The sequence below is a fragment of the Callorhinus ursinus genome, unplaced genomic scaffold (genome assembly GCF_003265705.2).
Source record: "Callorhinus ursinus isolate GAN/ISIS: 27379988/994484 unplaced genomic scaffold, GSC_fseal_2.0 scaffold12, whole genome shotgun sequence".
Classification (NCBI taxonomy): domain Eukaryota; kingdom Metazoa; phylum Chordata; class Mammalia; order Carnivora; family Otariidae; genus Callorhinus; species Callorhinus ursinus.
In genome coordinates, this window is record NW_027397074.1 from 58,147,875 (window position 1) to 58,174,341 (window position 26,467).

A 26,467-nucleotide genomic window follows, 5' to 3' on the forward strand; every position below is an offset into this window, starting at 1 on the left:
AAGCTAGAAGAGTCTGAGAGTGAACTATTGACACCAGACGGGTCTGGTGTGCAGGGGGGCGGAAAGCAGAGGTAGGTAGAATAGAAATAAACCTACATAAATCTGATGGTAGAGTCCATAGGACTGCAACATCTCACTGAATGCAGTAGAAATATACCCACAGACAAACAAGATGATTTCCATCTCAGCACATGCCAGCACATGTCAGAGAACAGCTGAGGCCCAAAACCACACTTCCCAGAGAAGCCCAGATGTCATGTGTGTAGTTGAATCTCCAGAGCAGAACACTGAGCTCTTCTCTGACCAAGTTAAAATCCTGAAATGAAAGAAGTCACTACATGGATCAAATTTACCTAAAGATAACTAAAGTTTTCTACTATCAGGTAGAAAGGAGACTTACACTAGAAATACATTCCATTTACAGAAAAATTAATTTTTGTAGAAGTGAGCTATGACTGTGAAAATATCATACACAATGCATGTCTAAAGGTGACAGACATGGCAAATGTATTATTTGTGAAAAGTAGCTACAATTGATTAGCACACTTGATGACTGGGAAAGAATCTCTTCTGTCTTCTATCTTCATTCCCTGAGACTATTAGATTATTAATTCTTAGTGACTGTAAACTGCTGCCTTCAGCATCACCAGATAACTTCCAAACTCTTGCACCCACTGCCTATGGGCCTCTGCTTCTCTTCTCCGTGGCACGCAGCCCTCTTGACCAGCTCCTCCCCAACTCTTCAGAACACATCTCCCAGGATGTTCTGCTAACCATTGTTGTCTCCTTGACCACTCCCAGATGGCATCTCATCCTCCTCCCACTGGCTGAGTTGAGCTGAGGGCTTCAGTCCTCAAGGAACTGAATTCTGCCAACAATCAATGAGCTTAGAAGAGCACCCCAAGCCCCAGGTGAAATTCCAGCTCCAGCCATTTCCTTCATTTCATTCTTGTACAACACTGACAAGAGAACCCAGCCAAGCCGTACCTGGACTCCTAATCCATGGCCACAGTGAGATAATAACCTTGTGTTGCTTTAAGACACTAAGTTTGTGGTAATTTGTTATATAGCATTAGAAAACTAATACAGGTCTTAATATACTATTCTTTTGTATAAATTATGCACTTTGGTTCAGTCTGTATAAATGTTTTACTTTTTACTTGACCTTTAGTGGATAGTCTCGCTCACAATAAATCACCTTTCCTAAATGAAAATTTCATATTTTACCATGCCAGAAAGAACAAATAAATGGTTTCAGCTTCCTGGCAAATTGATCTATTTGTCTCTTGATGCACTCTCTAAAGTCACTTCCTAATCCCAAATATAAACTGACTTAAATGATGCCAAATTGTCTTCCCTTAAAAACTTAACTGTTAACCCTACTATTTTTATTAATGGGGAAAAAAGTGAGACATTCCAAAAGACTTCCTTTGAAAAAAATTATCTCCCATAGCCACAGTGATTTCAAATTAAATATCTGAGGGGCGCCTGGATGGCACAGTTAGTTAAGCAACCGACTCTTGGTTTTGGCTCAGGTCATGATCTCATGGTCGTGAGATCAAGCCCCACACTGGGCTCTGTGCTCAGCACGGAGTCTGTTTGAGATTCTCTCTCCCTCTCCCTCCTGCTCGTTCTCTCTCTCTCTCTCTCTCTCTAAAATAAATAAATAAATAAGTCTTTTAAAAAAAATTAATCTCTGAGAATTAGCACCACCCATTTCACCAAAAAGAAAAGCCATCTATGGTTTAGGCCAGACTGTAGTCATTCATTCTTCTACAGCATTCTGATGTTGACAAGCTTTTTTAAAAGATGAGTTACAGTGCTCTAATTCTCATGAGATTTTTTTACATTTCTCATAACATCCTAAATAAAGATTTTAGGTCAATTCTTTCATAGAAACAGAAAGTGAGAGACCATGCTTAGAATCACAGGGACAGAATCATAGACTTGACTCAAGAAATAACACTATCTTAAGGATTCTATCTCTGAAGCATCTGTTTGAACGTTCCTGTTGGCAGAGGATTAATTGGAGTCCATATTTACTGAGTATGCATAATGATGACAAAATATAAGGCATAGAAATGCATTGTCTTATCTATTTCTACAGAAAAGGGAGAGAAATGTTCAGATTTTTCAAGCACTGCTCCCATTTCCATTTTCCTACATAGCATGATTTTCAGACCTTGTGTTGGCCAGTCCCATGCCCACAACAGGGAAAATCTAGGAATATAGTAAACTAATAAGTAATCTAGTAATGAGCAGGCTACTAGTAGAATAGTGGGCTAATTACTTTCTCAAGAATCAGACCAATGGAAGATGTGTCTATCAGGTGTTAACTGACATTTCTAAATTCTGTGATGAAAGCCCTATACAAAATGATTTATTTCAAAAGGAATGGATTTTGAGGAGAAAAACATGGGGTAGAGGTATAGAATAGAAAATAAATACAAATGTAAGCTGTTTTGCTAATTGTTTTATAACCACAACAAATTTGTACAGAGAATGCCCTGTACAAAACAACACAATAAAGGTTCAAAGATCGAGGTGTTCCCCTAGGCAAGGCTGAAGATTTCAGTCTCTGGTATTTGGAATTTAGGCTACAATCCTTGGTTTTGGATGGATCACTGGGTGTGTGACACAGTCCATGCTTTTAACCAGATTTGAACCGAAGAATGGCCACTTGGCCCGGGTAGAGGTAGATGAAGTGTTTGGTTTCATGTGTCACAGAACTACCAAAGTGCCTCCCCACGATGCAGTGCCAGGTGGGGTTGAAGGCCACTTTCCACACACCACACAACCTAATTTTTTAAAAGATGGTCCAAAACAAGAGGAAGAGCATTTCTGCCACAGTCTCTTGACAATCACTCAAGCAAATAACACCTATCAAACATCTATTGTGCTCAAGGGACTATAACTGGCATCTTATGGAATGTAAGCACTTACAAGCTACATGGGGAGAGAGAGAGCAAGTACAGAAAATGTTTTATAAAGACAAAATTGGTCTGTCAACCCAACCAACACAAGCTGTTATGGAAACGTTGTGGAAAAGGTTACTGTGAGTACATGATCGTTTCATTCGTTGCACTAATGTTATTGGGTGCCCACTGCGTCACGTCAACCCCCTCTCTGAGGGGCTTTAAAGATGTCCAACACAGTCCCAGTCCCCTTGCTCTCCAGGTAACATGGTGTGGCTCCAGGCATCAGCACTCAGTCCTGCACGCTCCTTCCAGGTAACTCCCTGGCAATTACTACATGTTATTTTGTATGGCATTCAAGGATGTAGCACCACTTACCTCTCACTATAAGGGCTACCCCTATTTTTCTTTTTGGCAGTTTCATTTCTACTATTTGTGGGAACACAGGTACTTCTGACTAGCTGGTTTTATTATCATAAACTGAGATACATATGCCCATTATGTTCAAATTAACAGCATGGATGAGCCTTGAAAACAATGTGCTAAGTTAAATAAGCCAGATACAAAAAGACAAATATTGTATGATTCCATTTATATAAGACACCTAGAATAAGCAAATTCACACAGAGACAGAAAGCAGAATAGAGGTTACCAGGGGCTGGGGGCAGGGGGAGGAATGGGGAGCTATTGTTTAATGGGTACTAAGGTTTTGTTTAGAAAAATGAAAAAAATTTGAAAATGAATAATGGTGGTGGTTGCACAACCTTGTAAATGTATTTAATGCCACTTGATTGCACACTTAAAAATGGTCAAAATGATAAATTTTATGTTATATATATTTTACTACAATAAAAAATTAAATTAAAAAAATCTCAGTAGTAACACAACGATAATTATCCTGTTGAAATTTTAATATATATTTGAAGTAATGCTTTAGCTCAGTTTAAATCTATGGTTCAAAAAAATTAAAATGATGCTACCTTGTCAGAATATTCTATTAGCTGCAAAATAAAAGGAATTGACATGCCTCTGGAAACGAACAAAAACAACTGACATCTAAATCCAGAATATTTTTTGTGTATCTCCTTCCTCTATCTCAAAGATATAATGGAACTAAGATAGATCCAAAAAAGAATATTAAACTTCCACAAACACACATTCAGTACTTAGATATGCCAAACACCATGCTAGGCATTAAGGAAACTGAGATAAATAAGGTAAAGTCCCTGACCTCAAATAGTTCCTGGCTAAAAATAGCCCACTTATCTGAAAGAATGAATATTTGACTGATAAGTCTTAATATGCAGTAAGAATAAGAAAATCAGAAAATCACCCTTACAGCTTCTACCCCACAAGATGAGTGTATTATGAATTTACTTTATGTAATGAATACAAATTTATAGAATCTGTTTCTCTGGTTGGTTATATTTTTGAAAAATAACATCGATTTTAGAGCATTGGGTGTTATATACAACTAATGAATCATTGACACCACATCAAAAACCAATGATGTACTATATGTTGGCTAACTGAACATAATAAAAAAAAGAAAAAAATAAGATTTTAGGCAACTCATAAATAACAAATGATAATTGGACTATTAACGCAAAGTAAAACAAGTTAGCATATATCATTTAGCCTTTGAGATTGACATCATGGAGTTTATTTGAGGCTCTTCTACAAGCCCCAGTTCTATTGTCAGTGACAGAACACTGTTCTGACCAAATTAACAGAAGAATAATGATTCTTTTGACTGTATATTAAGTTACCTTTTTTTTATTGTATGTTATCTTTAGTCATGAGAGATATTAAGAGGTTTCAATAGGATATTCCTTATTATACATTCCAAAACCAAAGAGAAGTAGAAAAAATCCAAAAGCCTTTCTATATTAAATAGGTTTCCAAAAATATGTTACAAAATAACAGGGCAATAAAGTGGTCAGGTGGTCAGTGGTGTAACTGTCTATACTTAACACCTGGAGGTACAGGGAGGGTCGAACAAGCTAGGAGTAGAGGGTAAAGGTTAACAATGGTATACCCTACAAAACAAAAACAGATTTGTTAAGAAGAAAGCGTGGAATTTAAGAAACAAGGCAGAAGATCATAGGGGAAGACAGGAAAAAAATGAAACAAGACAAAACCAGAGAGGGAGACAAACCATAAGACTCTTAATCATAGGAAACAAACTGAGGGTTGCTGGAGGGGAGGGTGGTGGGGAGATGGGGTAACTGGGTCATGGACATTGGGGAGGGTATGTGTTGTAATAAGCATGGGTATTATGTAAGACTGATGAATCACAGACCTGTGCCCCTGAAACAAATAATACCTTATATGTTAATTAATTGAATTTAAATTAAAAATTAATAATTAAAAAAAGTATTCACATCATGAATTTGTACTTCTAAGCTGCTATTTCTTTGGATGTTACTTTGGCTAGTTCTTGGACAGGGCTAGCTACTTCCTATGGTCAACAGGCTGAACCACTGCACAACTCCAGGGGGCAGCATTTGCATACACAGACTCTTATGTAAATGGTACCCTCTGGAGTTGCATTATCTAGTAACCCTATTCTACATATAAGGGAGTGGGGAAGGAGTGAGATGGGGAAGGATTATGAGGAAGGCCAGATGGTGTATGAGGGGAGGAAGGTCACGATCCAGCACCCTTGACCTGAGCACCTAATCTGGAACTAAACCAGGTGTTTACATATACTCCCTAGGGATTTGGGAGTATTTGTAAATACCTGGTACAGTTTTCAAACATATACTGTCAGATACCATACTACCATTTTGTGTCACTTTCCATGGCGTTGGGTTAGCATCGTTATAAAACCATTAAAAACTAAAGGATTTGATCTTAACATTTTAATTTCTTAGATTCAAATGAATTTGAAAATACCTGCCCCTGAAATAAAGAACATATTCAGGATGGTCTCCAGATGCATACTGAAAATTCTGTTTTATATGCTCTTCTACTTATTTTTTCTAACAAATTTTAGGAAGGTTTTTGGCTTTAAAGAAATCTGTCATGCTGGTATTCACACTACATTTGTTATATTAGATCATATATGTGTATTTCTGAAAATTCCAAGAATCAAATCAAACACACTTTACTTAAACAAGTCAAGCACTACCATTTCCATCTTGACGACGATATATATCTGTTTGGTTTACTTGCAACACACACACACACACACACACACGCGCGCACGCACACACATGCCAGTCTTAAATTCTATAAAGTAATATGCTATTTTATGGTATAAATTCAAGTAAAGAATGTTCAGTTAATAACAGAAGTAAATATCATATATCTATCACATATTTCTATGGTTTTTCAATAACAGAAAATTGTTCTTTTGTAAATGTACATAATTAGCATGAATGGCACTTAGTATATTCACTCAGAACATGGCAGTCATTGGTGAAAAAACTGAACTGTTAGCATTATAAAGAGGTAAAACTATTGACTGAAAAAAATAAGTATATTTAAATTAATAATGATAGCAAAAATTAAATTTTTTATGAATAATTACAATAGTTACTATTTTTAAACACCTACTTCTGCTCTGCTTGACACTTCATTATGCATTATTGCTCATTTATATTTTGACATTGTAAAAACGATGTCAGTTAGCATCAGAGTAATTAAAATTTCAACATATTAGATCTGGGACTCAAACCCAGATTATCTAAATCCAAGGCTCTCAAAGCTGACTGTACTATCTATGGAAAGAACTAAAAATATTTTTAAATAAAGTGATTATAAGAAATAAAAGCACTTTTGTTTTGTTTGCTTTCCTACACTAGAAAATACTTTTCAGTCCCAGTCCACCTGGGTTTAGGAGCCCATTCTAGTCTTTATTAAACTGTAAATAGAATTTTATGATAAGGAAGCATTTTAGATGGAACTTCACAAGATGCCAGGTTCAATATAAATGCTTTTGTACACTGCAGCCATGCTACTATCAACCTCTGGGTAAGGAAGACCCCCAAAAATTATCTTTTAGTTGTTTCAATTTTCCTCTTAGCTTTATCACTAAATTAATATTTCTTACAAAGAAAGTTATTTAAATTACAGGATTCTTTTTCTACTTTAGGATCATGGGCCACTGGAAACAACAGCCCAAGTTAGACACTCTTGTTAATGTATTTGTTATCTATAAGCCAATTCAATCCCCAGATCCCTGACTCACCATCACACACACACATACACACACACACACACACACACACAGTCATTTAACATCTGTGGGGTTCAGTTTTGTCATCTGGAAAATGGGAATAATTATTTTGGTTTAACATATTAAAAGTAATTTCTACAATAACTGAGAAAATATCATACTTATGTCAAGTTTTGGGAGGAAAGAAAAGCTGATGATATGTCTTTACTGTAACAAGCATTTATTCAACAAATATTTAAGAAGCATCTTTTAGAGGAGCACCTAGGTGGCACAATCAGTTAAGCATCCGGCTCTTGATTTCAGCTCAGGTCATGATCTCAGGGTCGTGAGATCAAGCCCTGCATCTGGGCTCTGCACTCAATGCGGAATATGCTTGAGATTCTCTCTCCCTCTCCCTTTGCTCCTCCCACTCATGCTCTCTTACTCTCTCTCTAAAATAAATAAATCTTAAAAAAAAAGAGAGAGAGGGAGAGAAGCACCTTTTAGATGTAAGCCTCCTTAAAGAAAACAAGAATGAGATGGAAAGAGCGATTTTAGAATATAAAAGTGAAACAAAAAAGAGACCCTTTGGCATAGGTTCCTTAAGTGGAAGATGCTAAACTCATGAATTACTCCAAATAAAAGGATAAAAATAAACCAAATATAAGCTAGAACACATTACAATGTCCAATTTTTAGTTACAAATTAAGTGAGTCTATTAATTACTTTTTTTAATTGATGTCATGATATAATTTTATATTCACTTTGGAAAGCAACAAGATCCAAAAAAGCCTTGGCAAGATAAACATTCTGACTATTCAAAAGATTCATCTTACTCAGTGTGTTTTAGATTCTTTCGGTTGCTGGGATTTGAGAAGCCAAGGAAAGAGTGCTTCAAACACTATTTGTAACCGCCCCTTCTTTCCTCTTCTCCCTAACAAGGTTAGTCAGATTCGTGCAGTTCGTGGAAGTTGAAAAAGGTCCTTATCACTGCCTGGTGATCACTGTTCCAGCCAGGACAATGAGGGTTCATCCAAAAGCACTGCTTCCTCTCTTCTATTGACAGGAAACCCTGCCTGTGATGAGCTGCACAAGGCTTGTTCAGTGCCTGGCAGGCCAGCAGCTGGAGGCTTGGGAAGAAAAACAATTTCTAAACCTGATGTTTGTGTAATAAAGTGTCAGGTGGTGGTGAGGTGGGGAAGGCTCATTGGGGATGCTGTTAAATACTCATATCCCTATAGCCTTCTCCAGGTGGTATAGAGAATTGCAATAGTCACAAAAAATTTCTTTTAAGTATAAAATAAAATAACTTTCAGTGTAAGACAACTTGTAAAGAGATGTGGTAAGGCTCTACAATATAATGATAAATGTATTAAGTGAAGTAGCTCTTCTAAAGGACTTTCTAGAAATGGGTTTTAAACACTTGAATTTTTTTTTTTTTTTGATAGAGAGAGAGAGAGCAAGCATGCGTGTATGAGCAGGGAAGGGGGAGGGACAGAGAGAGAGGAGAGAGAGAATCTCAAGCAGGCTTCACACCCAGTGCAGAGTCCGACACAGGGCTCCATCTCATGACCCTAAGATCATGACCTGAGCTGAAATCAACAGTCTGACGCTTAACCGACTGAGCCACCCAGGTGCCCCTAAACACTTGAATTCTTATGTTCAGTTTTAGAAAAGTATGTTAGATCCCATTCTGAAAATTTGTTCTTAAAAATGTGTACTGAATATCTTGTTTTCGTGTATCATTTTTCATCCATATTGCTTCAAAGAAATGCACTAATTATGAGACTATGTTTGGACACCTAATTGGAGGCATCAAAGGAAGAAAATGAACCACATTTTCGATGTGCTAAAATTGGGAAGCTGATGGGAGAACATGGGTGGCAATGTGTATTGAGTACTTGGGGATTTGAACCTAGAGTTCATGAGAAGAGTCGGAGCTACTGAAACGGGGAAAAATGCCAAAGGAGAGAAAAGAAAATTGATAATGAAGCCTCAAAAAAAAAATACCCATATTTGGAGGATGAAGAGAGAAGAAAACAAATAATTTTACTGAGTGTATATTTAGATAAAAAGAAAAAACAAAGAATATAATAAACCTAGAAGTTGAGAGGTTACCAGGACTCAGATGATGCAGAGAGGTCAGAAGGATGAGGAGGAGGAGCAGGAGAAGAAGATGAAGAAAGACAAGGGGCGGGGAAGGAGGAGCGGGGTAGGGGGAGGGAGAAGTCAGAGCAGGTCACCAAAATTGTCAAATTGGCAAAGTTTTGACCATTGTGAAAACAATTTCAGTGGGTGATGAGGGCAGAAACCAGACTGCCAGAAGAACCAGGTTTCAAGTGAGTCAAGTAGTGAGGCGATGTAGGAAACGTGAATAGATTATTTCAAAAAACCAATCGGAAAGGCAGAGACAGAACCTTTGAGAGGGGAGAAAGTGGGAGGGCAGCTTCTTGCTTTTGAAAAGGAAAGCTCAAGTGGTGGGAATAGGAACAGAGATGAGGAAAGATGGGGATCCTTTATCCTCAAGAAAACAGAAATCTGTTTCAAAAAAATTAAAATTCCCAAAAGAACTGAAAATTAAGGTTTTGGCTGTTAGCACACTCACATAGGCCACCCCAGTCAGCATTTAGGAATTCCCTGTCCTTCTGAAACAGCCATGAGCTTAAGCCCATGATTCAGGCAGTTTGCTGTTTGCTTGCTTTTCCTTTGATGAGAGAATCTGAACATCCTGCGGTAAACCAAAGGCATCCCTGCCCTCTCCTGCCCTCTCTTCCACCCAGCATCACACCCCCTCACCCCACCGCGCCCCCAACAACACACTTTCTTTTTTTCCTCAGGCTGAGTTTGTCTTGAGAATTCTAATTAGAAAATTAAGAATATTAAGACAAGGTAGGCAACTATCTCTGGCAAACAAGGATGGATCATTCCACTGGAAACAGCAGCCAAATTTTTAAAAAGAGAGAGAAAGAAAAAAGTTACAGAGGGAATGGAGATAAAACTTGATTACTGATTGCCTGCCCAGTGGTCTAGTTTCCTGGGTCAACAAGTTGGCCCAAACTTGCAGAGCTGTCTGAAGTATAGAAAGCAGCAGAAGCAATAAGCTAAATCACTGGAGGAGAGAATGCTCCCCAGTTTTAGGCCAAAGTCCCGAGTGACATTAATGTCCTTTACTCAAAAGTGGAACCCAAACACAGTGTGAAATAGGGTCTGATGAGTGTGGGAATTAATGTACTTTCTCAGAAGTGACACACACTTTGGAATCTCTGTGCCAATGCACATTCTCCTGTCTCAGCTTCAATACTCTTCCCTGCCATCCCTTCTTGCTGAAATCTTCCTCAACCTTAAAATCCAACCACTACCTCCACCAATCTGCAAAATTCACAAGCTGGAAACCTTTCCTCAAGTAACAGGAACTTACATCTATTTGGTCAGAAATTGTACGATGATGCAGGGGGTACTCTTCCTCAGCACTTCCCCCTCCCCACCCCAGTCATTCTCTGATTATACCTTTCTTTTTATTTCTTAACTAGATAACATTTTTCACTTACTGATATTATATTTACCCATTTATTTAATCTATGTCTCTTCCTACAACAACATAAGATCTGTGAACACTGTGACTTTATTTCATTCACAAATATATTTCTAGAACTTTGGATAGTGCCCAACACATAGTAAGCACTAGGCACATACTTATTGAATTAATCCCTAAACCAACCAATCCATTCTTTCATTTAATCCTCACATCAATTTGTGAAGTAGAAATTAATATGCACAGCTTTTTAGATAAAAAATTAAGATGAAGAAATCAAAGATAACAGAAAATTAATAAATGGTACAAGTAATTCAAGTCCTTCTTACAGCAAAGCCCTATTATCTCCATTTAACGTCACACACAGCCTTATCATACACATCCTTCTATACTTACTTATGTCCTTACCCAGGGGCAGGCTTTATTCTACATAGTTCCTCTCGTACAATTATTATGACTTGAAAACAGTGATGGTTCACTAAATTTTTGAGTTGAAATTGAACTTTCTCATCTCAACGCTAGGCAGTAACTAGATTTAGGATTCGTTTATGCTTATAATCTTTGCTCACAGAAGGGGTATGTAATTTTCCACAGCTAAACCAAGATAGGTGACTTTTCCCTCAGCTAAATAACTATAATGCAGGACAAAGAAACAATGGTGTATTTATAAAACAAGTGAACCTGCTGGCTGGAAAAGAACCTGAACAGAATAACAAGAGGACATCCCAGGAGGTGGGGACAGTAAGAGGATCAGCATACAGGCAGGAAGGCATCGAGGATGCACTGGGATCTGAAAGAATAGACACATTTGGCCAGGAACAATTGACAGCCACTAGAGTGGCAATAGATGCCAGTTGCCTCTCTATTCACAGAGCGAATGAGTTCTAAGCTCTGGGTTCTCAACAGCACAGTTTGTGAACTGGTTCCTATGTGTATTCAATTCCCATTGCTGCAAATTAGCACAAAGTTAGTGGCTTAAGACAATACAAATTTATTATCTAATAGTTCTGGAGACCAGAAGTCCAAAATAGGTTTTCATAGGGGTTAAACTCAAGGTGTCAACAGAGCTATGTTCCTTTTGTTGGATCTAGGAGAAGAACCTGTTGTTATCTTTGACAGCCTCTAGAGGCCAACTGCATTCCATGGCCAGTGGCTCCCTTCCATTGTCAAGTTCCTTCTGCCTTCACATCACTCCAACCTCTGCTTCTGTCCTCACGTCTCTTTCTGACTCTGATTCTCCTACCTCCCTCTTTCATTGATAAGGACACTTGTGATCACACTGGGCTCGCCCAAGTAATCCAGGATAATCACCTCATCCCAAGCCTTTAACTTCCATTTGCATTCATTTAAATCATCTCTGCAGTCAAATGTTCTACCCCTGAGCTATATCTATCTTCACACCTGTTAGGATGTCTATTATCAGAAAGACAAAAGATAAAAAATGCTGGAGAAGCTGTGGAAAAAAGGGAACCCCAGCAGACTGTTGGTAGAAATGTAAACTGATACACACACACTATGGCAAACAGCATGGAGATTCCTTAAGAAATTAGAAATTGAGCTACCATATGATCTAGCAATCCCACTTCTGGGTACATATCCAAAGGAAACAAAATCACTATCTAGAAGAGATACCTGCACTCTCATGTTCATTGCAGCATTATTGACAATAGCCAAAGTATGGAAATAACCTAACTGTCCATCGATGATGAATGGATAAAGGAAATGTGGTATGTGTATGTGTATCTGTGTACATATATATCTACATACATCATATATCTATATCTACATCCATATCTATACATATTCAGCCTTAAATGGAATATTATTTAGCATTAAAAAAAGAAGGAAATCCTGCCATTTGCAACGACATGGATGAATCTGAAGGTCAATATGCTAAGGGAAATATCAGACAGAGAGGACAGTGCATGGTATCACTTCTATGTGGAATCTAAAAATATTCTAAGGGCGCCTGGGTGGCTCAGTCGGTTGGGCGACTGCCTTCGGCTCAGGTCATGATCTGGAGTCCCGGGATCGAGTCCCGCATCGGGCTCCCTGCTCAGCGGGGAGTCTGCTTCTCCCTCTGACCCTCTTCCCTCTCGTGCTATCTCTCATTCTCTCTCAAATAAATAAATAAAATCTTTAAAAAAATAAATAAATAAATAAATAAAATAAAATAAAAAAAATAAAAATATTCTAAAAGTCAAACTAATAAAACAGAGACTAGGATGGTGGTTGCCAGGGGGTGAGGTGGGATGGGGAATAGGGAGAAGCTGGTAAAAGGATACATACAAACTTTCACTTATAAGAGTAATAAGGTCTGAGGAGCTAATGTAATGGTGACTACAGTTGATTATACTGTGTTGTAAAATAAAAATTTTCTGAGAGAGTGGAGCTTAAGTGTTCTCACCAAAACAAACAGAAAACTAAAATGCAAAGTGAAAGATGTTTTAACTAACTCAAAGGAGGGAATCCTTTCACAAGGTATATACATAGATGAAACTGTCATATTGTACACTTCAAATATATTACAGTTTTGTCAGTTATACCTCAATAATGCTAAAAAATAAAATAAATCACTCCTGCAAAGTCTCTTCTGCTGTGTAAGATAACATATTTACAGATTCTGAGGATTAAGATGTGGACATCTTTGAGGGGGCATTATTCTACCTACCTCACTTTGTCAGTTTTCATTTAACCAATTATTCTTCTTAAATAATATTGTGTCTAGCTCTGTGGACTAGCCTCCTGTTTATACCCCCCCTCTCTCTTTCTCACACACACACACACACACACACACACACACACACACACACACGCAAAGGAGGACCTGAAAGACACTACCTTGAAAAATAATGACACTGCATTTCTAGCAAGTAAACCTTAAATTAATAAGTATGATGCTATATTTTCTCTTTGCCCCAAATGCATGATTTCTATGACACAGAATGACAAAGGCCCTGAAAATTCTGGGACTCAACTAGTTTGAGTGTGGGGAGTGTCATGTCTTTATATCAATAGTGCTATTTAGAGAGGTATGCAAATATAATTAAATATACTACATCTCAAAGAGGAACAAAGCTGGAGGCATCAGGCTCCCTGATTTCAAACTACATTACAAAGATACAGTAATCGAAACAGTATGATATTGGCGTAAAAACAGACATGGCATAAAAACATAAATCAATAAAGAGCCCAGAAATAAACCCATACATATATGGTCAATTAATTTATGACAAAGAAGCCAAGAACATACAATGGGTAAAGGACAATTCAGTAAGTAGGGTTGGAAAAACTAGACAGCCACATGCAAAAGAAGGAAATTAGACCACTATCTTACACCATACACAAAATTTAACTCAAAATGGATTAAAAACTTGAACATAAAACCTAAAACCATAAAACTCCTAAAAGAAAACATAGGCTATAAGCTCCTTGACTTTGGTCTTGGTGATGATATTTTTAGGTTTGACTCCCAAAGCAAAGGCAACAAAAGTAAAAATGAGTAAGTGGGATACATCAAACTAAAAATCTTCACAGCAAACAAAACCATTAACAAAATAAAAAGGCAACCCACTGAATGGAAGAAAATATTTGCAAGTGATATATCTCATATATATGGAGCTAGTATCAAAATATATAAAGAACTCATGCAACTCAATAGCAAAAAAAACCCAACTAGATTAAAAAATGGGCAGAGGATCTGAATAGACAATTTTCCAAAGAAGGCATACAGATAGCCAACAGGTACATGAAAATATGCTCAATATCACTAACCATCAGGGAAATGTAAATCAAAACCACAATGAGATTTCACCTCATAGATGGTAGAAGGACTATTATTAAAAAGATAAGAAATAACAAGTGTTGGAGAGGATGTAGAGAAAAGGGAACCCTACTATACTGTTTGTGGCAATATAAATTGGTGCAGCCACTGTGGAAAACAGTATGGAGGTTCTTAAAAATTAAAAATAGAAATAACATATAGTTTCTATCTGGAGAAAATGAAAAAAATGTATTCAAAATGATATATGCACCCTATGTTCACTGCAGCATTATTTGCAATTGCCAATACATGGAAACAACCTAAATGAATAAAGAAAATTTGGTAGATATACGAAATGTTATTTAGCCATTAAAAAGAATATAATCTTGCCATTTGTGACAACTCAAATAACTCTTGAGGGCAATATGCTAAGTGAAATAAGTCAAGCAAAGAAAGACAATTACTGGATGATCTCCCTTATAAATGGAATCTAAAAACAAAACAAAATGAGCTCACAGACATAGAGAACAGATTGGTAGATTGGTGGTTGCCAGAGGTGGATGGTGAGGGGTGGGCAAAATTGGTGTAGGGGATCACAAAATACAAATTTCCAAATTAGTCATGAGAATGTAATGCAAAGCATGGTGACTACAGTTAATAATACTATATTGCATATTTGAAAGTTGCTAAGAGAATATATCTTAAAAGTTCTCATCACAAGAAAAAAATTTTGTAACTATGTATGGTGATAGATGTTACATAGACTTATTGTGGTGATCATTTCACAACACATACAAATATCAAATCATTACCTTTTACACCTGAAATGAATACAATGTTATATGTCAATTATACCTTAATTTTTTTTTTTAAGATTTTATTTATTTATTTGACAGAGAGAGACAGCAAAAGCAGGAACACAAGCAGGGGGAGTGGGAGAGGGAGAAGCAGGCTTCCCGCTGAGCAGGGAGCCCGATGTGGGACTCGATCCCAGGACCCTGGGATCATGACCTGAGCCGAAGGCAGACGCTTAACGACTGAGCCACCCAGGCGCCCCCATACCTTAATTTTTAAAAAGTGGGAAAGGGGCTTTAGAGATGGCATGATATTGACAATCACAAATGCAGAAAAAATACATTTTAACAAAAGCAGAGTGTGAGTACAGGAAAAACTGTAGAAATGCTTGAGCTATAAATGGAGACTAGCAAAACAAACAAAAAAATACCACATCTCAGACAAATTACTTAGAAATAGATCTAATGACTAATGTAAGGAAAATGCTGCAGCCCAAACAACAGAATTTCAGCAGTTCTGTATACTATTTAATTTCACTTTTATCCTTAGGAGAATTACTTGAACACTACAGAAAATGAAAGAAAATGATTTTATATAAAACATAATGTTGTGTTTGGAGAAAGACTTTTGCTTCGGGTAATGATTTTAACTGATAAGAAATCAGGAAGTTTTGTCTCCTTAAATGGTGATTTTGATTTTCCCCCATCTTTTCAAAATTTCTCAGAAAAAAGTGGAAAATCTCTGATCCACACCATCTGTTTGTCTCATCCAGTGGTGCATTCCAATCTCTGCAGCAGAAGGCGCATGATAACCTGCCAATAAAATTCCTGAGATTGTCAAGACACAGAGTACTTGTGAAAAAGATTAAGATAAGATTTTCATGGTTAAATTCCTCCTACACGCTCTCTCTCAGACTACCACTGGCTTCAGTGACAGATTTCAGGTAAACCTGGAAAATGCCACACAGAGAGAGCTTTCAGTGATTTATTCCATAAACAGGCAATTTGCTGGTTTGGAATCCCTGACTCATTCAGCTGTGGGGTAGAAGTCTGGGCTTCTATTTGCATTCATTTAAATGGCAATTAGCTGGTGGCAGGTCACATCCAGCTCACTACATTCCATAAAGAGTAGAAATCCAGGTCTGCCAGAGAACACTGTTCATGTTGAATCCTTAGTGATCATTCTTTGTGTTGAACTCAAACAGGGTCACAAGAAAAATATCTATGATCCTTTGAGTTCCACAAATGTCATCAGTTTTGAAAAGCTGCTTTCTAAAACAAGGGACCTTATGTAGTAACACTTTCTGAACAGTTACTAAAGTGCCAGAGGCTACACTAAGAACCTTAAATACATCATCACAACTAATGCTACAATTACCCTATGAATTACTACAACCTACTATCTGACCTACTTCTCAAATGGAGAGATTAAGGCTGAGAGGTTAAATAATTTGCCCAGAGTAGAATGAGTCTGAAGCCTACTGAACCTGGAGCCAGGACATAAACTCAGATTGTCAGGAAAGTCCATATGCTCAACCACTGGACTTTGCAACATTTATACCAAGAATCTGCTGCTCCTTAGGAAGACACTACTCTTGACATAATTGGGTATGAGTGGATTTTCAGGGGGTGGTGAGAATGGATTTGTACTGATCCATCTATCCATCCATACTCAACCAGTCTCAAGGAACAATTTTGCAAGATGGCTGGCTAAATTTGGGTGGAGTTGTTTGTTTCAACCCAGAGTAAATTTATTGGCTCACTTGGGGATGAATCTGAAACTTGGGCTCATTAACATGATGCTTTAATGAAATAAGCTAGTAAGCCATAGACATTTTGTTACAAACAATTTCTTTGATTGCTTGAAGCCACATTCTGCAAAGGAAATGAATAGTTAATTAAAAACAGGAATGTTCTTTTCTGTATAGTATACAAGATGAAACCTCTTAGTTATATTTTCCAATTTTTTTTCCTGGATCCATCAAATTTCCAATGTTGCTAAATATACTGAGTTCCCCAAATTCACATTATATTGCCTCCAAATGCCTGATAAACAGTTCCATAGTTTGCTCTGACATTGAAGATCGGGAGGAATTCTCCAAGTTGCCACAAACGTTGAGCTCTTCTAAGTAATATGATTTCCTAAAGAAACCTCCCAGACAGTTCTCTCAAATCAATAAATTGATTCCCCAAATCAAAGTATTTGATTAATGATAATAATACACTGCTTCTTTAAAAAGTGCTGATGGTTTCTCAGCACTTTTTAGATAAGAAAAAACCAAAACAATCACTGGATTAGTGGTTGTCATAACCATCTGCTATTTTTTTTTCTAAAGCATGGAGGAATGGCTCCCCAATGTAACTATTTATTTCAAAAAACTTTTGCCAGTCATTTTCAAGGTTTACCTTACATTTGGAAAGATGCAAGCAAAAGAATTTACATTGAAGAGCATGGGATTCTTCTCATCTTTTCCAAAGATGTGAGTTAATAATGTACCTGTGGGAATAGACTACTCAGAAGGAAATGGCAGCCACCCAAAGCCTGTGTGTTTCACATGTCCTGAATGCAGCGACTACCTCTTGGGACTCTGATATCTGGAGAACCTTTGCATTTGACTTTGTGGAACTAGACCGTTCATTTACATGAAACAGAAACCACATAAGTTAAAGCTACAAATGCTGTGAAAGATAGTTTTAGGAGCAAAGAAAAAAGTAGAAAGAATATCATTTGTCAAATATAATAGAGACATCATCCAAATCATACAGCCATACTTATAGGATTAGCGATAGAAGTGACAGGAACCGAATCTATTTTTTTGTTGTTTCTATTGAGTACCATGTCAGTGAACCATACAACTAAAAAGAGGTTGTGCGTTTTTTTCTGATCATAAAAGTACCACCTGTTCTGTGTTCAAAAATGGAAAATACAGAAGTTTATAAAGAAGACAATTAAAATCTTGCATAATTATACCATCATGAGAATTATAATCATTCATAATTATGCAAATAATATTTCAGTGTATTCTCCTTTTTCTATTTCTATGTATTTTTTACATGAATCTAATTGCAGTGTATATTTGCTTTGTAACCTTTGTGGTGAGATTTGTTATGTCACTAGTCTATTATGATATCATTTTGTTGGATATACTGTAGTCTAGATGGATGTAACATCACTTATTTCAGTAGTTCCAGGACTTCTGGAATCCATCCAGAGGGAATCCAAAGGGAATTTGCATTGTATTTTTGCATTTTCATTGCATTTTGCATTTTATTTTGAATTTGCCTTTACATTGTATTTTGCACATGAAGCACCATTATATGGTCAAACAATTGTGCAATGAGGCAACCCAACCATAACCTATCCCCTATTACTGAACTCCTAAGTTGTGTACAATTTTTTCTATTATAATTATGCCATAATAATCATTCTTGTATATATACAATAGCTTAATCTTAAAAGTTCTCATTTTTTCCAGAATTTTTATCCTATACCCACAAACCTAGTGCATGTTTATCATTCCTATTTACCATCTTTTTTGTTGTTGTCTTTTTCAATTTGGTCCCTTACAAGTTATATGTATTATATGTATTAGGATTTTTTAGCAACAATTAATAAAGGACCCAGCTCATAATGTTAACAACAGAAAGATTTATTATACTACAACATTAGAACTCCTGAGATATGAACATTACACTTGACTCATATAACAGTTTAGTGATAACATCAAAGACCTAAGTTCTTTTCCATCTTCATAATGTTATCTTTAAGTTGTCTTCTTAGGGTTACAACATGGATGCAGCAGCTCCCAGCAGCACATCTTCACACAACATCTAAAGGTCAGGAGAAAGAAAATATTTTCCTTGTGTGCTTTGTGTGTCCCAGCTGATCTCTGAAGATCTCTGAACTCAGCCATTATCACAGGAAAGCACCTACAGGTGATACTAAATAATTGGGTGTGGTATGTTCCAGCAAACTTTATTTACAGGGACAACTGGATATTTCAGTCGGTTAAGTGGCCAGCTCTGGATTTTGGCTCAGGTCATGATCTCAAGGTCCTGAGATGGAGCTCCCTGTGCTCAGTGTGGGGAGTGTGCTTGAGGATTCTTTCTTTCTCTCCCTCTGCCCCTCCCCACCCCCACTTACACACACACATACACACACACACATTCTCGCTCTCTCCCTCTCTAAAATAAATAAATAAATCTTTAAAAAATTTTATTTATAGGGCGCCTGGGTGGCTCAGTTGGTTAGGCGACTGCCTTCGGCTCAGGTCATGATCCTGGAGTCCCGGGATCGAGTCCCGCATCGGGCTCCCTGCTCAGCGGGGAGTCTGCTTCTCCCTCTGACCCTCCCCCCTCTCATGCTCTCTCTATCTCATTCTCTCTCTTAAATAAATAAAATATTTAAAAATAATAATAATAATAAATAAATAAAAAATAAAAAATTTTATTTACAGAACAGGTGACAAGACTGCAGGTTACCATCCCCTGACTTAGATTAATCAAGATTCATATTCTTGAGGTAGAAAAAAGGTCAGAAGCAATTGACATCCTGACATGTAAGCAAAAGTGGGATTCCAATTATAAGGAAGAAGAAGAGTGGCAGAGCAGTGTTAAGGAAGAAATCCAATATTGGGTAGGCAAAAAATAAAGACAGACATGGTCATTTAAATAAAAAATCACTGCAGGGTATGTACTATTGTGAGCGCTGTGAATTGTGTAAGACTGATGAATCACAGACCTGTATCTCTGAAACAAATAATACATTATATGTTAATAAAAAAACAAGAATATTTCCAAGAAGAATATTTTAAAATAAGATAAAAAAGATTTATCTCAAATTATTAGCCCTTCCTATTAAAGCAAAAATTCTCAGAAAAAAAAAAATCACTACATCACATTTCTCTTCCAAAAGCCTGCATCACTTTGCTATTCAATGAAGTACCACAATAGACATTTCAAAATCCTTTGTGCACTTTGCTTAGATTATAAACAAATATCAATTTCTCTAGTCCTTGTTATGTTCTTCGCTCTTCTATACATCTAACCGGTTATCTAGCATTCACTAACAACTCCATTTTTGTTATTATTAGCCTGAAAACTTTCACTTGATTAACTATCCAAGGTCTATCAGCTCATATTTGCCTGCTCTGTTTAGTCTAACAAATGCCTTCAGTTAGTGTTGTTCTACAGTTATTTTAATAATTAGTAAAGACAATATTAAATCTTTATGAAGGTACAGGGAATTGTCTTACAGATGAAAGTTTGCATTATACTCAAAGCAAGACTGTTTATGCTTTGGCTATAATGAAGCCTGCTTCTCCCCATGCAAATAACCAAGAATTTGCTCTTTTCTTCCAACTTGTTCCTATAGGCCCCATGGCAAGACCAGATACTGGTCTTAAATCCTTTCTTAGTCATAGATGGCTTGGGAATGATCATGCTAAGGTTAAATTCCAAACAGCAGTATTTTGTTTAGTTCAAGGGCAGTGCCAGGTGCCAGGCATATTCAGTTTAGTCAAGTGAGAAGAATAACCTTAGTGGTTTTTAAAAATATATACATATTATTGTGAAAAAATGCAGATGTGCAATTCAGAGTTAGATATTTAATTATCCAAAAGGCACATTTAGTAATAAGAAGCAACTCCTTTTACCAGTTCTCCTTGACATTAGTAGAATATCACTAAATATGGCTTATTTTCAAAGCCATCAAGAAAAATTATGAAAAACAATTCTTTATTGAGTAAAACTCTCCCACTGACCCCTAGAGAGGTTTCTCAATCACATCACATCAAATGTAGAAAAGACTTGAACCAGGGTTTTTCCAACCCAAGTTTACTGTTGATTTTTAGGATAGAAACTGTATGTATAAATTGTGTGCCAGCTATCTAGACATGGCTAGAGACATTATTCTCATTTTGCAAATGCTTTCTTCTCCTATAAATAGGGGTATGTGAAGTGTCATACCCTTAACTCTGTTTCATAAGTTTCTTGTGAAATTGTTGGCTTCCAGTTTTCTCCTACCCTGCAAAGCCTTAGCTTTCAGCATACTTTTATTAGTGAAATACAACCCATGAAGAGCAGATAAGATTTAAGATTGCCTGAATCTGAGGCCAGCCAGAGAGCACTCCACCACTATAAAATGAAAGAACAACAGCCAAGTGCAAGGCCTTCAAGAGGCAATTTCTGAAACCAGATCCTTCAAAGGAGCCAACACAGGGGGAACTGATCAACTATGAGCAAGCAACTCATGGAAGGAATATAAATTGAAATGCATTTTCAAACATACTCATCTACATTAATAGGAGGCTCTATTTTCTTCCAAGTCCCTGTCTTGGTACTACATATAATCATGAGCTCTATTTGTTGTTTTTTTCTTATTAAGGAGAAAACTGAAATAGCACCTAGGAAAGCTAAATTTACTAAAAATGAAAAGCTGTTATGTCATTGTTTCTCTTTCAAGGGAGCTGTTTTACTTCAAGTGTATAGTTTCTCTTTATTTACATTTCAAATACCAAAAATAAAGTTTCTAAAACTAAAGATAAAAACAGTATTACCAAATATTTATTCATCCATTGTCATCCATATTTTTTATGGCAAGTGCTCTTACAGAGAAAAGAGAAACAGTAAAACATAATAATAAATTTTGAAGTAATTATGACATTGTAAATGCAAGAATTTTAGAATGCTTCTTAGAAAAAATAAAATAAAATGCTTCCTAGAAGTGATTTCTCCTCCAACATATAGTCTAAGTGGGCTTCAGATGGCTGACAAATAGTCTACACCTGCACCCAATGAAGGCAGAACTAATTTTGGAATCAGACTACTTGGATTCTTACACTAGATTATTCAATTTTGTACAGGCTGTGTCATGCCTTTAAGGCTCTTCTGCAGAGAGATTCATCATGCACACATGTAAGTCAATAAAAATAAGCTCAGAAAATAAGTCAGCATTTAGTGTTTATCTAAGGACTCCAATGAGCCCCTTGTTTATCTCCTGATACCGGACTACACATTTCGGTAGAGCCTAAGCTACAATGCACATGTTTAGTATAAGTAATCCTATTTGAATTAGTGAACACTTGTTATTCAACACCATGGATCTGAATGAACCATAAATACTAATGGTGGGAGCATGCAGACATGCATGCACACTGGACCAGGAAAAGTAGCCTTTGGAAATGAACCACTTTGCAGGCAGGTGGAGGTGAGTGCGTGAGTAAAGGACAGCGCTTCAGAATATACACACCCAGGTGCAAACCCCATACTCTACATGACTTTGCCATGGATTGGTTCTATTCAGAGAATCGTTTGAATATCAGTTTGCAAAAATAAAGTAAACTAAAATTTCTCTAAAAAATAGGAAAATTATTTTCTCACATAAAAAGAAATCAGTTAAGTAGATAGTTCAAGAATTAGTCAGTTCACAGGCTCAGTGATGTTATGAAGAATCTCTTCTATTTCTGTTCTTCTCCCCTCAGTATGTTGCCAATGTTTTCCCTCATAATTCCAAAATGACTGCTGCAATTCCACAGACTCTTACTGTTTTTGCCTATTTAGTAGATTTTATTGAATGAATGCTTCTCCGTTTGCTATATCTTCTTAGGACAATTTTCAGATACTTCATTTTAAAGTTTATATTTAAATTCCAGTTAGCTTAACATACAGTGTAATAATGTTCCAAGTGTACAATATAGTGACTCAACACTTCCATACAACACCCAGTGTTTATCACAGCAAGTGATATTCTCCAGGTCTTTCCATGTCATTGCAAATGCAAGATTTCATTCTTTTTATGGCTGAGTAATATTCCATTATATATGGAATATATATATATTTTTTCTCAGATCTAGAATTAGGGTTAGGTCCAGGGTGAGGGTATATGCATGGTATCCTACAGTTCACAGACATCTCCAGAGAATAAAATCTCAGACTTCTGTTGAGGTGAGAATAGATATGGCATCCATCTACCAAGCTGAGACAAAGAGGGGATTTGGGGCTCTAAATACTCTCTAAATAGATAATTTTTCCTTCTGTTTTTAATCTCTATCTTCATCCCCATTTTCAGAAATATTACCATTTCTTAAATGTTTGGGTTTTTTTAAGTTTTTATTTTAATTCCAGCTAATTAACATAGTGTTATATTAGTTTCAGGTGTGCAATACAGTAATTTAACACTTCCATACAACACCCTGTGCTCATCACAAGTGCACTCCTTAATCCTCATCACCTATTTCACCCAACGCCCTACCCACCCCCCATCTAGTGACCATCAGTTAGTTCTCTGTAGTTAAGAGTCTGTTTCTTGGTCTGTCTCTCTCTCTCTCTCTCTCTCTTTTTCCCCTTTGCTCATTTGTTTTGTTTCTTAAATCCCACATATGAGTGAAATCATATGGACAATTTTCAGAGACTTTAAATAATTGTTTTTTAATTTTCACTGGGTAAAAAGTCCACCAAGCTCTTTATTCTGTTACTCTTGGTGTCTCACCTTCCAAGGTTTCTTGAGGCTAGGCTTCAAAATGGTGTTCCATTACTTCTGTTATATTCTGTTGCTGAAATTAGATCACAAGATGGATCTAACTTCAAGAAGTGGGGAAAGAGACTCCACCTCTACACATGGAAATCACAAAGTCATGCTGCAAAGGGTGTGGATAAAAAGAAGTTTTAGTAGCTGAGACCACAGTCAGTTCACTACCAGGAGTAATACCTTTCTGAGAGTTCCCGAGTAGATTTCTCCCTGGCTCGCTGGACAGGACTGGATAGCACGCCCATGACTCAGCTGCAAGAATAACTGGGATGGCCAGAGTCTGACATTTTCAGGTTCCATACTGACAAGCACTTTCGAGTGTTGAGGAGTGGGGAGAAATGGCTGTTTGGTAGGCAACCCACAGTGTCTGTCAAATTGTACAGTCTTTAACCTCAATTTAAGAAAACTGTTCTAGTTCTGGTTCTAGGGTCAAGGGTATTCAAACGTAAAAGTTTTTATTATTTTTTTAAAGATTGTATTTATCTATTTATTTATTTGACAGCAAGAATGAGAGAGAAAGAGAGTAAAGCAGGGGGAGCTACAGAGGGAGAGGGAGAAGCAGGCTCCCCGCTAAGCAGGGAGACCCGATGCAGGACTCCATTCCAGTCTCGATCCCAGGCTTGATCCCAGGCTCTATCCCAGGACCCCGGGATTATGACCGGAGCCAAAGGCAGACATTTAACTAACTGAGCCACCCAGGTGCCCCCATAAAAGGTTTTTAAAATTGCCTTCCAGAAAGCTCGTATATCATTTAAAACACCTACCAACAAGTCAATGGAGAATTTCTTCAATAATTCACTTACTTACAGTGCCACAATGTTTTCTTTTTCCTTTAATTTATTAACATATAATGTATTATTTGTTTCAGGGGTACAGTTCGGTGATTCATCAGTCTTACACAATTCACAGCACTTACTATAGGACATACCCTCCCCAATGTCCATCACCCAGCCACCCCATCCCTCCCACACCCCTCCACTCCAGCAACCCTCAGTTTGTTTCCTGAGATTAAGAGTCTCTTATGGTTTGTCTCCCTCTCTGGTTTTGTCTTGTTTCATTTTTCCCTCCTTTCCCCTATGATCCTCTGCCTTATTTCTCAAATTCCTCATATCAGTGAGATTATATGATACTTGTCTTTCTCTGAATGACTTATTTCGCTTAGCATAATACCCTCTAGTTCCATCCACGTTGCAAATGGCAAGATTTCATTTTTTGATGGCTGCATAATATTCCAGCAACAATGTTTTCTAACACAAGCAGGTAACTTTTGTGAGGAATTTGCTAGAATCTTTTATCAGCTCTTCTAATTATTTGTATATCCTAGGCTAAATTTATGTAATATATCTATCCTTCAACTTATTTCAAGGAGCAAATGTCATGGAATAGTATATATTTTAAATGTTGTAAAATATAAGACAATACAAATACAAATTAGATATGAATATAATTCAATATATGTAATACAGTTGTAGTACCAAATTTTATTGTCTTGAAAACATCATCCACTGAAACCTTGCCCTTATGATCTTTAAAAAGATTTTCATTTTGCTATAGAATCATAGTAGCATTAGTTACTTAACAATACAGATGTTTCCTTCTTGTAGTTTTTATTGGCTCAAAATGAGTGCAAGTGTTAGTTCAAACAAAGGTGAGAGTGAAATTAAAATGGGGAAGTAGTAGAATATCCACTAGAAGACAGAAGTTCTGATCAGCACAGTTGGAAAATTTCTAGCTTTCAAGTGTCAAGACAGGAGCAGAAATGTAGCACTTAACAAATTTAAAAAACACACACACACACACAATGAGTTGATACCTCTCTCTCTCCCCTTAGGAGCAGCAGCAAGCCAGGGTAGACCACAGAAACCAGTGAAAATTCTTCATCCTATTTATACTAGATCACATTTCACCATTTCTGAGAGGTGGAAAGTTTGGAGAAGAATATTAACGACCATTGGGAGATGACACTGGTCATTTAGAAAAAACAGTAATAAGCAAGTGATACTCTACACAGAGACTTCCTAGATTTGTAAAGTGTTTAGAAGCCAGAGCCTGGGGCTTTATATTTTAAAGGTTAATAAAGCCTAACTCTGTAGAACCCCCAGATACAGTAAAATAGTCCATGGATACCATACTACAGTCTTTTTAAAGATCTCTATTACTTTTTTTTCTATAAATTCTGGAGTTATATAACTTAGGTATTATCTGACTTGAAAATATATGACCTGTTTTCATCTATTATAAGCCAAATGAATTAGTATCTTACAAGGGATTGTGAAAGATGCTTGGTGTCAAGAGGCAATGGGTGACATCTCTGAGGGGGCCTCCAAAAAGCCTTCACAGTTGGCAACAGCCATTGTGCTAGCCAAAGGCCTAGAAGGCACCCCCTGGACAGAGGCACATGCACCCCTTACTCATCCTGGCTGGAAGGCCCATTCACCATATTGGTGGGCTAAAAAGAGGAAGGGCAACAACACCTGCAGAAAAAACTAATTCTGTGCTTCTGGAAGTTAGTCTGTCCTATTTTATCCTAATCTTTTCTTTCTTCTCCCAAATTTCATGACTATCAACCTAAACGCTGAAGTACAGGACCAAGATGATTCTGACTAGAACAAAAAGATAAGAGATCATATAGAGCTGTATATTTTATTCAAATAACTTTCACATAACTGTGATTGCCAAATTCCTTTAAAAATGAGTCACGGTATTTCTAATAAAACTAACGATCAAAGGAATTACCTAGCTATTTTAGGAGCCTCATATTTTCTATGCTAAAT

At 36.9% G+C, this 26,467-nt stretch overlaps 1 long non-coding RNA gene across 1 annotated transcript in view; it reads left to right on the top strand.

The window, feature by feature from the left end:
* Positions 1-837: 837 nt before the first annotated feature.
* Positions 838-26,467, top strand: part of LOC141373811 (uncharacterized) — a 53,620-nt gene continuing 27,990 nt past the window's right edge. The window contains exon 1 of the long non-coding RNA XR_012380132.1: positions 838-1,011. This is a non-coding gene — a long non-coding RNA (uncharacterized lncRNA). The remainder of the gene's footprint in view (positions 1,012-26,467) is intronic.